The 12,666-nt window shown below is 39.2% G+C and overlaps 1 protein-coding gene and 1 long non-coding RNA gene across 6 annotated transcripts in view; one reads left to right on the top strand and one right to left on the bottom strand.

Annotated features, from left to right (window-relative positions):
• LOC142143629 (uncharacterized) overlaps positions 1-7,483 on the bottom strand; it is a 108,062-nt gene extending 100,579 nt beyond the window's left edge. Inside the window, exons 1-2 of the long non-coding RNA XR_012689556.1 lie at positions 7,331-7,483; positions 6,267-6,372 (exon numbers count right to left, since the gene is read on the bottom strand). This is a non-coding gene — a long non-coding RNA (uncharacterized LOC142143629). The remainder of the gene's footprint in view (positions 1-6,266; positions 6,373-7,330) is intronic.
• Positions 7,419-12,666, top strand: part of PDLIM5 (PDZ and LIM domain 5) — a 134,180-nt gene continuing 128,932 nt past the window's right edge. For 2 of the 5 annotated variants that reach the window (XM_075201588.1, XM_075201581.1), the window contains exon 1: positions 7,421-7,599. The gene's annotated coding sequence lies outside the window, so the exon portion shown is untranslated. Of the gene's footprint in view, positions 7,600-12,666 lie in introns of all 5 variants that reach the window. The other 3 variants (XM_075201574.1, XM_075201597.1, XM_075201605.1) reach the window with 3 other exon arrangements.

Raw genomic sequence — 12,666 nt, 5'->3', positions numbered from 1 at the left:
GATAAGGGATTGGATGTGGGGGGTAAAAGAGAGGGAGGAGTCAAGGAGTATACCAGGCATCGAACTTGGGGAGAAGAGGAAATGTTGGTATTACCAACAGTGATGGAGATTATGGGAGGAGAGAAGAATCTAAAGGGAGGGAAGACTGTAAGTTTGGATTTGGCCATGTTGAGTTTAAGGAAAATGTTGGGACATCCAGGAGGAGATGACAGAGAGGCAGCAGGATACCTTAGTGAGGAGGGATGGGGAAAGGTTAGGAGAAGACAGGTAGATTTGGGTGTCATTGGCATAGAGGTAGTACTGAAGGCCGAAGGAACTGATAAGTTCACCCAGTGAAGAAGTGGACAAAGAAAAGAGCAGACGGCCAAAGATATTGCCCTGATGGACTCCTGCAGGAAGAGGGAAAGATGGGGAGGTGTAGCCCTAGTTAGAAACAGAGAAAAGGCGATTAGAGAGATAGGAGGAGAACCAAGAGAGAACCATGTTAGACAGGCCAATGGAGTGAAGGGTGTGCAGTAGTAAAGGGTGATAAACTGTGTTTAAGGCTGCAGATAAGTCCAAAGGGATAAGAAGAGAGTAGTAGCCTTTAAATTTGGCAGATAGAAGATCATTTGTGACTTTAGTAGGGGCAGTTTCTGTGGAGTGAATGGGGCGAAAACGAGTTGTTGGAGAGGTAGTGAGACGGCTGCAGGTGAAGATTTGTTTTAAAAGGTGAGAAAAGAGCGTATTTGAAGTATGAGGGGTCGATACCAGATGAGAAGGATAAGTTAGGCTAGATGGTAGCAGGCAGCTGGCGTGAGTGATCTAAGGAGGTGGGGGACAATGGGGTAGGCAGAGGGGGGAAAGGACATAAGCAGAGAGCAGACTTCATTGTCTGAGTGTGAGGTGGGGCAGAGGGAGCACATAGGGTGATGGCTGTAGGGCAAAGGGGATGGTGACGCTGGGGGGTCTGAGAGAAGTCAGAGTAGAAAATTTAATTCCTGATGGCATCAATTTTGGAGGTGAAGAACGTTGCAAAATCAGTGGCAGTTATAGATGGTGGAATGGGAGGAGCGGGCGGGTGACGTAAGGAATTGAAAGTGGCAAAGAGGTTGGATGATGACATTTGAAGAAAGTTTGTTTGGCAAGGGAGAGGGCAGAGCTGTAGGAGGAGAGGATGACTTTAAAATGAAGAAAATCTGCAAGGGAGTGAAATTTCCTCCAGTGGCATTTAGCAGTATATGAACATAGTTTTAGAAAAAGTGTAAGTTTGGAGACCTAAGGCTGGGGATTGGAATGGCGGATGGAAACAGAGGTGGGGTCAGGCCGAGTCAAGGGCAGAAAAGAGGGTGTAGTTATAGAGGGAGATTGCCAGGTTGGTACAGGTCTGTTTGGTTAAGGGGGAAAGGAGAGTTTCAAGGCCGTAGGAAAAGGCAGCAGAGTCCAGGGCTTCAAGATTACACCAAGCATCTTTTCAGAACCAAGGGGCCTAGGGGTTGAGCAGGGGCCTCAGTGTTGTGGTGCAACCCAACATTGTAAGGTCCCCTTCCCACAATGGCCCTGTAGTGACCGCACCCCCAACAACCATGGTAGGTTCCACACTGCATAGCATGTTATTTAAAAATACAAGGCAAGATATTTACATCTTTTTCAGAGTGATAGTGTCCATTTGGATCACAGATTAGTATAACTAACCATCTTGTGCATATCTTTTAGCTGTTAAAATAGAATTCAAGTAGGTTTCTGAAATTAAATATATTATGATTCTAGAAATTTAGTAAAGATATTACTTACCTTTTCCCAGAGTGTGTTAGTTCCTTCTGATCTTTCAGCGGACTGCTCATCACATACATTAATATTTATGTCAATTCAGCTAGAACTGCTTAAGTACAGTGATGGACAACGGTCTGCCCTCCAATTCTTCACCTGCGACCAACAACTCCTTCCTGCTTTGTCAGATTTAAAGCTCCTAACACTTGTTTAAAATACCTGCTGTTGTGTTATTACAGACAGGGATCTCCTTTTTGACTAAATGTATTGTTTAAACTTATTACCGAGATTAAGGGTAATGTGTGACACTTTGAAGGCTGAAGTGTATCAGGTTCCCTATCACCGGCTTAGGACCAGATCAGCCATGTAATGTAAGATACATGTGATTTATACATGCTGTATGGCCGCACTGCAATTATTCATGCCTGCATGGTAAGGACTACAGGCATGCAAATATGTTTAGTGTAGTTCATATTGGTCCAGATTTACATGGTCAGTCTGGTAAACCTAGTACTGCTTTATTTTATTTTATTATTATTATCTATTATCATTAATTAGTTTCACCTAGGCTCACTACACAGCAATCTATGTGAAAGCTGTTTTCCATATATTTGTACTTTAAATTATTTTGCTGGCTTATAAGAATAAACGATAGCCGTTTCATTGCGCAGCCATAGGATTTATGCCAAAGTTATCCTGGGGAAAGACCACCCTATGATAGATAGATCTCACTTTCATAAGCTGTGGCTGTTTGCAGTCCCTGCTTTTATACACCCTAGGCTTGGGAACACTGGAACTGCACATCAAAATGTAAATGGTTGTTGATGTGAAATATGTGGTGAAAGAAGCACCTGTCCAAATAGGGAAGACTAAGAACCAATTAGTCTATAATTATTTCTTACAGTATATGGCATCAATGGAGAGACTGGTGTTTTTTCCCAGAACAGAATGTAACTCAGCATGTTGCCCAGACACCTAACAACTGTTATGTATCTCTAGTCATTATCCAATGAAGACTGTTCACTTCAATTTGTGTGGTTCCAAATCACAATGCGATTTAATAGAAAAAAGCAGCAGAGTAACAATTTAACAAAATAAGTACAGCTAATTACATACGCAGGCGCCCTGCTTAAATACAGATACTGATACAGTGAAAACAATAGAGATGATTTGGAATGGTTCCATAGGTTCAGGCTTCAGGACAGTCCAGTGAAATGCAGATCATTGGCCAGTTCAAACGATGCCTTCCAACGGTGGGGGTCAGCTGTCCAACCAATGCATACTCATCTTCCTGCCGAAAGCTGGTTCAAACTGGTCTATTTGCATTATACACACAATACCATTCTGATAAGGCTGGCAGCACTAGGGTTGTTTAAGCTGTTTGTTTTTTTTTGCTTTTTTACTGTATTGCAGGCAGTATTGCTGCCTGGTGGTATTACCAGTTTAAATTGAATGCTTTATGTCAACATTAAGACTGTCAATCTGTCTTTATTCTCAGTGTCGACCTAATAAACATGTCTACATTCTGAATGTCAACATTTTCATTGTTGACATATCATAGCCAACCCAAGAGGATGTCCTTCTTTAGACACCAACCTTCCTAGATATGGACCCCGTTTTATGTTGGTAAGGGACTCTCCATTGCAAAGTCTACTATTACCCTAATATTACATGTGGTACCCTGTGTATTTTAGGCTGAAGGACAGGATACAGAATGCTGAAGGACTCAGTGTCAGCTGTCTCAGACACCACTGGCCTGCCTTCAACACTCAGAAGTCCACTGATTGCTGTCCTTCCCAATTAGATTCCTTAACAAAACCAAGCTGGGCTCAGCCTCAAGCTAGAGATGACATAACACCTCTGTCATGTGTTATAGGTGTGGAACATGCTTATCTTGTCGTACAGTTAAGGGAAATGGGAAAAAACGTGAAGAAGTAAGATCTTCTGTTGCTGATTATGTGCATAATATAAAAGATTTTATTACGTGCAACACTACAAACTGTATCTATGTGGTGGAATGCACTTGTAATAGACAGTATGTTGGGAGAACATCTAGAAAACTCAAAGAACGATGGAGTGAGTATATTAGAAATATTAAAAAAGGTTATGAACAACACTCATTATCGTTACATTTTAAGGAACAGCATAACTGCGATACGAAAGATATAAAATATTTCTGTGGGATACAAAAGGTATGGGGAGATTGGAGAAAAAAAGATTCAGCAGTACAGCTAGCACAAGCAGAAATGAGAATTATATATCATATGGATTCTCTTATCCCGAGGGGTCTTAATAAAGATTTTGAGACTAAATGGTTCTTAATGTAATTTTGATATATAGATCTTTCCCTACCATATGTATGTTATTTAACGGATTCTGTATATCTCCTATATATTTGCTGTATATATTTGTTTTTATTATGTTTTTATTATGTGTAGGATGCATTTTATTCCTAACATGTATGGAGGTTTATTATTATATATTGCTGTTGGTTTGCATATTCTAAATAGGTTGTGTATTCATTCGTTTATACATAGTATATGCCCGTATAGATATACCGCTCTACAGATCTTTTACGGATACTAATTACACACCACACCTGTGGACAAACTTAGTTTTAGAGATCATTAGGATTTATAGAATGTTTTTCTAGATATAGACTATTTAGGAGATTGACATCATTCTCTTCTCATGTAACATATGTCAGCTTAGCCGCCCTAATTCATGGGCTCTGTGAGAATTGCTTTTATGCAGGTTATATACTACACCTGCAGATAAGATTATCCATTAGTATAAACAGCAAGGAAGAACCCACCCTCCAGAAGCCTTGAGAAAGATTCAGACTGAATCGAAACGCGTTGGCTGGAGGTTCACTGTGTATGTCCCTTACCCTATATAGCTGTTCCCGTGAGTTGCCGGTGATTCCGAGGACATATATATATTGCATACATACCATCTTATGCTGGTAAGGGCACATCGGATGAGAGGAGTGTTTATTGTATTACACATTTTATGTATGTCCATTTTTAATTGAATAAACTATTTTATGTAAGAGTTAATGCACTATTAGCATTTCCTTGTATCCCCCGTTTTACATCATACTCGGTGGATCTGCACTGTGGAGGACTCGGTATATCCGAACCGAGGCAAGTGATTGCGGGAGAGATATATATATATTACATCCGCTGAGGTCATTTAAGGAAAACAGCGATTGAAATACAGAGGATCGTGGATCGATGAAAGAACGGGAGAGGTGACCACTCCCCCTCCTTTCTGCCCTTGTCCGATGATTGGATTCACAATAGAGGGCGTCATCCTGATCACAGCTTGTGGAGGAGTTCACGGCATAAACGGAATGTCCGTAGGAGAGTGATACACGCTGATGTACTACCTACTTTTGGTGAGTACATCTCCCTGAGGGGGATTTCTTTCCGTATGGATCCGGATGAATTGTATTATCACGAATAAGAGTCATACATTTTGGAGTTAACGGCTTTTAAGAGCTGACATTATTTAAGACTATTATATTAGCTGTGATTACTGTGAATAGTTTGTATACTACGATATTAGACGCCGTTAGTTGTGACACTATATTATATATGTGTTACCACTAACCTCCAGTACTAATGCCACATGCATGGAATTACCAGTCAACCAGCCATTATAAGAACCTGCTCAGTGATCTCCTCTATGCCTGAGTATCAATTGTGTTCAACATCATTACTCCAGATTCAGGACTATACTAGTATGGCAGCTTTTCATGTTTCTTCAACTCCTGTGTCCAGTCTCCCCGACAGCAGCACACCCATACCCACATTTCCATCTGTGGTGTTTTCGGCAGTTTTCCTACCAGCAGCTTTCACAGGGGAGGACCAGCTACACTGGGTCACGACCTGGGTCCTCACTGAGCAATGTTCATTTCCTCTTGCGGGGATTCATGGTGAAGTCCGGTGGGGGTCTTAGACACTGTGTCAGTGTATTTGGTTGCGCCAATCCCTCCTGCTAGATATTGTCACCTGTGTGTCTATATTCTACTACACCTGCTGTCTATCTCTGTTCTACAAGACTACTGCGATCTACTCTGCTGTACCCATTTACTTACTGCCTTAACAGTTGCAACACATCCAGGTACCTTATTACACGTTGCTCAACTAGTACAAACACGTCTGTATACCTCATTACATGCTGCACGCTTTTCAACCAGTGCCAACAAATCAGTTTACCTCATTACACGCTATGCGCTTTTCAAAATGTGCCAACGCCTCCGTGTACCTCCTTAGGTGCTACATGCTGTTCACCAAGTGCCAACAACTCTGTGTACCTTATTTCAGTTTAAATGGCGCTAACACGTCTGTGTACCCTATTGCACGCTACATGCTATTCAACCAGTGCCAAAACCTGTGTAATTTATTACACAGTACATGCTATTCAAATGGTGCCAACACTTTTGCGTTCCTTAGGACACTCTGCCCAGACAGTGCCTACCATTTCTATGTACTCACATTTTGTGTACTCACCTATACCCTCAGCAATTTGCCTACAGTGTCAAAAACCTCAGTGTATTCCGATTGGACAACCTCTTTTTATATCGCATCCATATACTTTATCTTCCGATGTCTTCCCCTATAGATACGAAATCCCAAATTCTTACAGAAGCAGAGTGGAACAGTAAAACTGCGCTAATAGAGGCATATGGTTAAGGTATAACCTAACAGTACTCATCCTTAGTTGCAATTTAAATAGATCACCCTCTGCTTGAGTTATCCAACTTTTCGTTCTAATTCTCCATGTAGAACACAGTGGACATCAACTGTGATATTAAGGTGACAGTGGGGGTTGACAGTAAGGGCTCCCTCCAGTCTCCAACACAGAGGGGATAGTGGGAACTTCATAGGTGATGTAGTTGCACATCCTATTTAACTACACTTCCCAAAAATGTAAATGCTTAAGAGGAAACAAGATTTATAATTAAATAATTCAATTGTTAAGGTACAGATATGCATTGCTGCAGACTGTTGGATGCAAAATACCCTAAAACACAATTTATGCAAGGCTATAATCAGCATTGGGTGGAAGATATTAAAAATGCACTTTTGTGAACCAGCTGGGAAGATTCTCAATATAGAGCATAGCAAACATTGGAAATGGCTTGAGTTTAAAAAAAGTCGTTAGCAGAGATAATTTAGCCTTTTAAAAACATACAAAAGTAGAAACATAGAGTGCGAATTAGTATCCACCCTCCGTTATAATTTTGCTCTCACAATACATACAAAAGAAAGCGGAGGTAACACCAATAGTAAATAAAATAGAATTTTGGAAAGAACAGAAAAATATTCTTGCAGCGCCAGCAATAAAGTTCGTAAAAGAAAACTTAATGGAGTCTTACTTATTCAAGAAAGTGGCAGGATTAACGATCGAACTTACAGCTACTTGGACTGCTTTAATAATATTTTATTCACTATAATGAAAGCCATTTACGGTTGCTATTTTAAAGTACAGCGAGTCCAGTATTATAGAACAGATGTCGGGCTCTGCAGGGGGCACTGACTATACAATGCACACACATCACTTGGCACCATACCTTGCATCGAGGGGCGCTGCCTGCTCAGGTCTGCTGCACCCTCCCTAGTCAGCAATATGCCGCCCTCTTTCTCTGGGAGGGGCAAGTGGACAGTCCCCGTGTGAGGTAGACAGAGGAAGAGAACACCCAAGAGAGCAGCAGTGATATAAAACAGAGGCGGAAGTTATAGGCAAGAGAGAAAGCCAGTCTCACAGTGTACAGATCACTGCCACAGAACCTTGACACTCCAGAGCTGCGCTGCCCTGCACAGAACGCTCCTCTTCTTCTAGGTGGGTCTCATAGCGCTACAGCTATCAGGTGTATTTGCTCAGTGGCCAGGTACCAAGCAGACTGTATGCTATCTAATGTACTTTATAATGTATGTCGGGTTGTCGTAGGACTGGCTCGATGAGGAGGAGAATGGTTAGTGCTTACTGTACTAAATAAGTTGAGAATGCAGAATGTTAGAAAACACATCTGCTTTTTGTTTTATGCCCTCGGGTGTTGTTTAGAATGATACAGTTCCGACTGCCTGGGGATGTTTTGCCTTAGTGGGCATCTGCTGTCCCTTGTACCTGGGAGCTGGTGATTGATTATTCCCTAGAGGATTCTGGGTACGGGGCAGAGTTCTGCACCCTGCCTGTCCGGACACGATAATCCCAGTAGTGAAACTACTCCTCCTATTTATTTTCCTTTTTTTTTTTTAGTAACTTGCAGGTAACGGGTTTCAGTTGACCCATCATTAGAAACCAGTAGTAATTTATTTGAGATCCTAAATTCTGTTAGAGGTATGTTATGCAACGTGTTTGGGCATTTGTTATTCCAAAACAGAAAGTCTCAGTTACACTGTTAAAAATGAATGCAAATTCTTTAGTTGTCAGCTAAGATACATTTTGTCATGCAAGTATGTTTAGCACATTTTATATATATATATATATATATATATATATATATATATATATATATATATATATAATTTACAGGGAATGTGATTTTGCATATTGCTATATGACTAAGCATGTCTCTAATTTTAAGTCTTTATTAACTTTTTCCCCATTGAATTAATAAAATAAATCCATACATTATTAGGCTAACATCCACTGATTTGCTTTTGTGACAGTCAGCCTGAGTCTTAGTCAATGACTTCCTGTCAGACAGGCAACATTATTTTTATTTAATTGTGTTAATGCTGAGCTATAAGTTAGGCTTTGTAAAGGAAGAAAGGAAGTTGCACACACAATACTACAGCTTAGTGATAAATAGCAGAAGGGAAATATACATGCTTTTTTAAATGCTAGCTAGATCAGAGGGCAATTGCATGCAGTCAAAAGGGCAACACACGTGACAGATTGATTTTTTTTTTCCTTTTTGCTTCTGAAAACGTTATAGTTGATACATTGGTATGTGGTTGAGTACAGTAAAGATAAACATTTTAAAACAGGTGTGCTGTTTCAGAAATTGGTGTTATAAAATAATAAAACATTCGCTGCTTCCTTTACGAATCATCATTCTGATTTTATTTTGAAGCATATTTTTCTCCTGTATGTCATATAATGTAAGTGGGTAGGTGGATACCACTTTTAAAAAGGGTACCAAGTAAAGTACAGTGTTTTATTGCATATAGTTGAAGTACAGTAATATGTACCTTTTTAAACTCAATTGTGTGTAATCCCTTACTTCATTGCAAGCAATCTCTCCTGTTTTTAAAAGTTTAGCAGATGATAATGCATGATTGAATGCAGTGAAGGGCAGATAGAGGGTGTGTTTAGTTTCATAATCCCTAGGCGTAAAAACGTATAGAATGTATTATTGCAGAACGTTGTTAACTCTGTACTTACTAGTGTAAGTGATGTTGCTTGACACTCTCTCTGATATGAACTGGTCATAGTTCAAGTGTTGATTATTTACTATAGGTGATCATCCACCACTGTATATATTTTTGCATCTTGCTCCTTCACATATATATTACACACATACGAGGCTGTATTCAGAGTGCTTTTATGTAGTTCCGAGGTGACTTCTAATATATGGAGTCATTTACAGTAGTGGGTTAATTATTTCTTATGATAAACAAACAAGTTTGCCCAACAAATACTAAAGCAGAACTTACTGCTTGCACAGATATTATTTACAGCAGTTTATACACATATTAACTTCTCTTGTATGTTCTTAAAAAAGTAAGCTTGAATCACTTTTTTTTGTTTTTTTTGTTTAGACTGTTTCCAAAAAATATGGCTTATGTGAACCCTTATTGTGTTTGTCTATGGAATAAACAAAGTTTGACATGCTGACTAATGTTTCTGTGAGAACTTTGTACAATTGGGTTTTAATACACTTACATTACTGTAGCGTTAGGTAGGTAGTATGAGTAACTTTTTTTTTAACTTGTTGATTACTGGTCTTGACACATGTTTTATTAGAAACTTATTATCTTAATAGACATGATTTGCTGACCTGGTTGCAACTGTTCTTGCAGCCAATGAGAAACCACAAGAATCCCACAGTGGACAAATTTATGTTTACATTTTGAGTGGTGACGTGAGGAGTTGACAAGTGAAGTTACAACCAAGAACTACTGTTTCTCCACACAAGAATAGCAGTATTGGTTTGTCTGTGAAAATGGTTTTATGTGAAACATAAACTAGAAATTAAATATAAAAGCATGTGCTGATTTTTATTCAGTGTCTGGGTTTACCTAAATTCTAAATTTAAGTATGAAAATATCTATAAGAATAGGACATGCTACGAAGATTTAGAGCAGGGGTTGGCAAACTTTCTCTATCAGTGTGCCTGCTAATGTCTAGTCAAGCCCAGGTGTGCAGGGAGGGGGGGGGGGGGTTGTGTATGTGTATATATATATATATATATATATATATATATATATATATATATATATATATATATAATCTCTCATTTAATTATGTCTGATTTTATGATGCTAATATCATATTAATAGTAAAGGGACCAACACATAATTGTTATAGCAGTGCCCCCATTCATATTATGACACAGTAGTGCCCCCACCTTGTATTGTACCACATAGTTGAGCCCCAAATTCATGTTATACCAATTAGATTTGTCCCTCAATTCATAATATGCCACATAGATGTGCCTCCAATTCATAATGACACTTAGATGTGTCCCCAATTCATAATATGCCACATAGATGTGCCCCCAATTCATAATATGCCACATAGATGTGCCCCCCAATTTATAATATGCCACATAGATGTGCCCCCATTTCATAATATGCCACATAGATGTGCCCTCCATTTCATAATATGCCACATAAATGTGCCTTTCAATTCATAATATGACACATAGATGTGTCCCTTTATTCCTAATATGCCACATAGAGGTGCCCCTCAATGTATAGTGTTCCTCATACTTACCTTTGGAGACATGTCTTCCGTTCCAGAAACTTGGGAGCTACTTTACTAAAGCAGTCGACGACGGCTGAAACTGAGCTGCTGCGTATGTGCTGAAGCTCTATTAAGGCCATCATCGGCTGCTTTAGTGAAGCAGCTGCGGAGCGACAACATGCCAGATAGAAGTGGTCGGCGTGCCACGTCTGGCACACGTGACGGGGGTTGCCAACCCCTGTCTTAGAGGATATTATACTCAGTGGTGTAATTTCCAAGCCTATAGCATTGATAAAGGTGACAATAATTGAGTGCAGGGAAGTAGTTGGTTTGGCCATGCAAGTTGCTCAGTATGACTATGCAGAGAGAGGGTGTTGCTTGGGTGAGAGTAATCTCAGGTACTGTAGTAATAAACATGGTAAATGTTCACATTTCATATTTATAAGTTACTGTTATTTAAAATGTGAAGAAATGATTTTGCCTAATGCCTTATGCATATTGGAACCCACAGTAAAAAGCAGACCACAGCGTATAGCATAGAACTGCATCTTTTAACTAGCATACAAGGTGTATTGCTATTGGCTGTATGTGTTATATATTAATCTTCCCCCTGCTGCTGAAAATATTTCCTTCAATGGCTGGTGGTATTCACTGCAGGGCAGACACTGGAGAGCTATCTGCCAATCACCACTCAAACTAGTATAAGCTCTGGCACATGGTCTTGGAATAGTCAATATAGCCTTTGCAAGAGTGGGTGTGCAAGGTGTTTGGCTTAGCAACCATATTATTGCCAAAGTATCACCCCAGGCCCATTACACTACTGACTATACAGAAGAATTACCATGCACATTTTGTATAGCACTTTTTCTTAAACAAAACATGGGTATGTCTGTGTTTATGATTTCCTTTTAATTCATTTGTAGAATGCTTGCTCAACTTGACCAATGTCTTTTTTTTTTTCTGTTTGGGCATAGGCAAGAGCAATTGACCATTCCAACTCCTGTTGACAAACTCTATTATGCAAATGATTGGTCATTAAATACATTAAAATGTTGATAATCCATTATCAGGGTAATAGTATTTGGCTTGTGACTCTTTATTCTATTACATATACCAACAACACCAAACCTTGTTCAAGAGTTCCCTCTTTATCTGTGCTTCTCTCCTTTCACATCTATATTTATCCATCCCTTAAAATATTTTGTCTTTATTTAGGTGTTCACTTAACATTTTGTATTAATGGCACTTGAGGAGATTATTTTCTAGTACCCTAATTGTTTTGGCAGTACATCCTATGTTCTTGGACCAGACTCTTTGCAGTCACAGTACACGTAATATTTTTTTACTTCACTGGTTGATTTCAAATCTATGTATCAAGTGGTATTTGCTGGGTATAAAGATATATCCATGGGAATCACAAGGACTCATTATGACAAGCAAAATATTGTTTTAAAGAGTCTTGGAAAGTACCACAGATCATTTAATAAAATATAAAGAAGATAAAATTGCAGTAATCCAGAACCCCTCAACTACTTTTGTGTTTTGAAATGGCACAGACAACGGCACATGGACATTTCATTAATGGAAGACAGATGTTGCCCAAATATATTTTTGAGATGTCCTAATGTGCAGGAAATATTGTTGAGCTAACAATGTGGCCATGGTGGGACAGATGTCTTGACATGAAAGCATGTTAAAGTTTGTGTAATGCGTAGCTGTGCCCTAAGGAGACTTCATGTGGATTAAGCTAATGTCTTTGGGTTTATTTCAATCAGCTAAGAGTAATGGACTATCTGTTGCTTATTTGTTGCTTTACACAGAAGGGGCTGTGTCTGTAAGGAAATTTTTCCAGGACCAAGAGCAATTCTAATTATTAGCTTTGCGACCCATGGTTCAATTTGTGTATTAATAAGAATTTTCTTTGAGTTTACTGTTGGCTGCATTTCATGTATAGTTTTAATAAACTAGGTTAGTAACCTAATTAGGTACCAAGTG

This window comes from Mixophyes fleayi, chromosome 1 (assembly GCF_038048845.1).
Source record: "Mixophyes fleayi isolate aMixFle1 chromosome 1, aMixFle1.hap1, whole genome shotgun sequence".
Taxonomy (NCBI): Eukaryota; Metazoa; Chordata; class Amphibia; order Anura; family Limnodynastidae; genus Mixophyes; species Mixophyes fleayi.
This window is presented reverse-complemented; position numbering and strand designations above follow the sequence as displayed.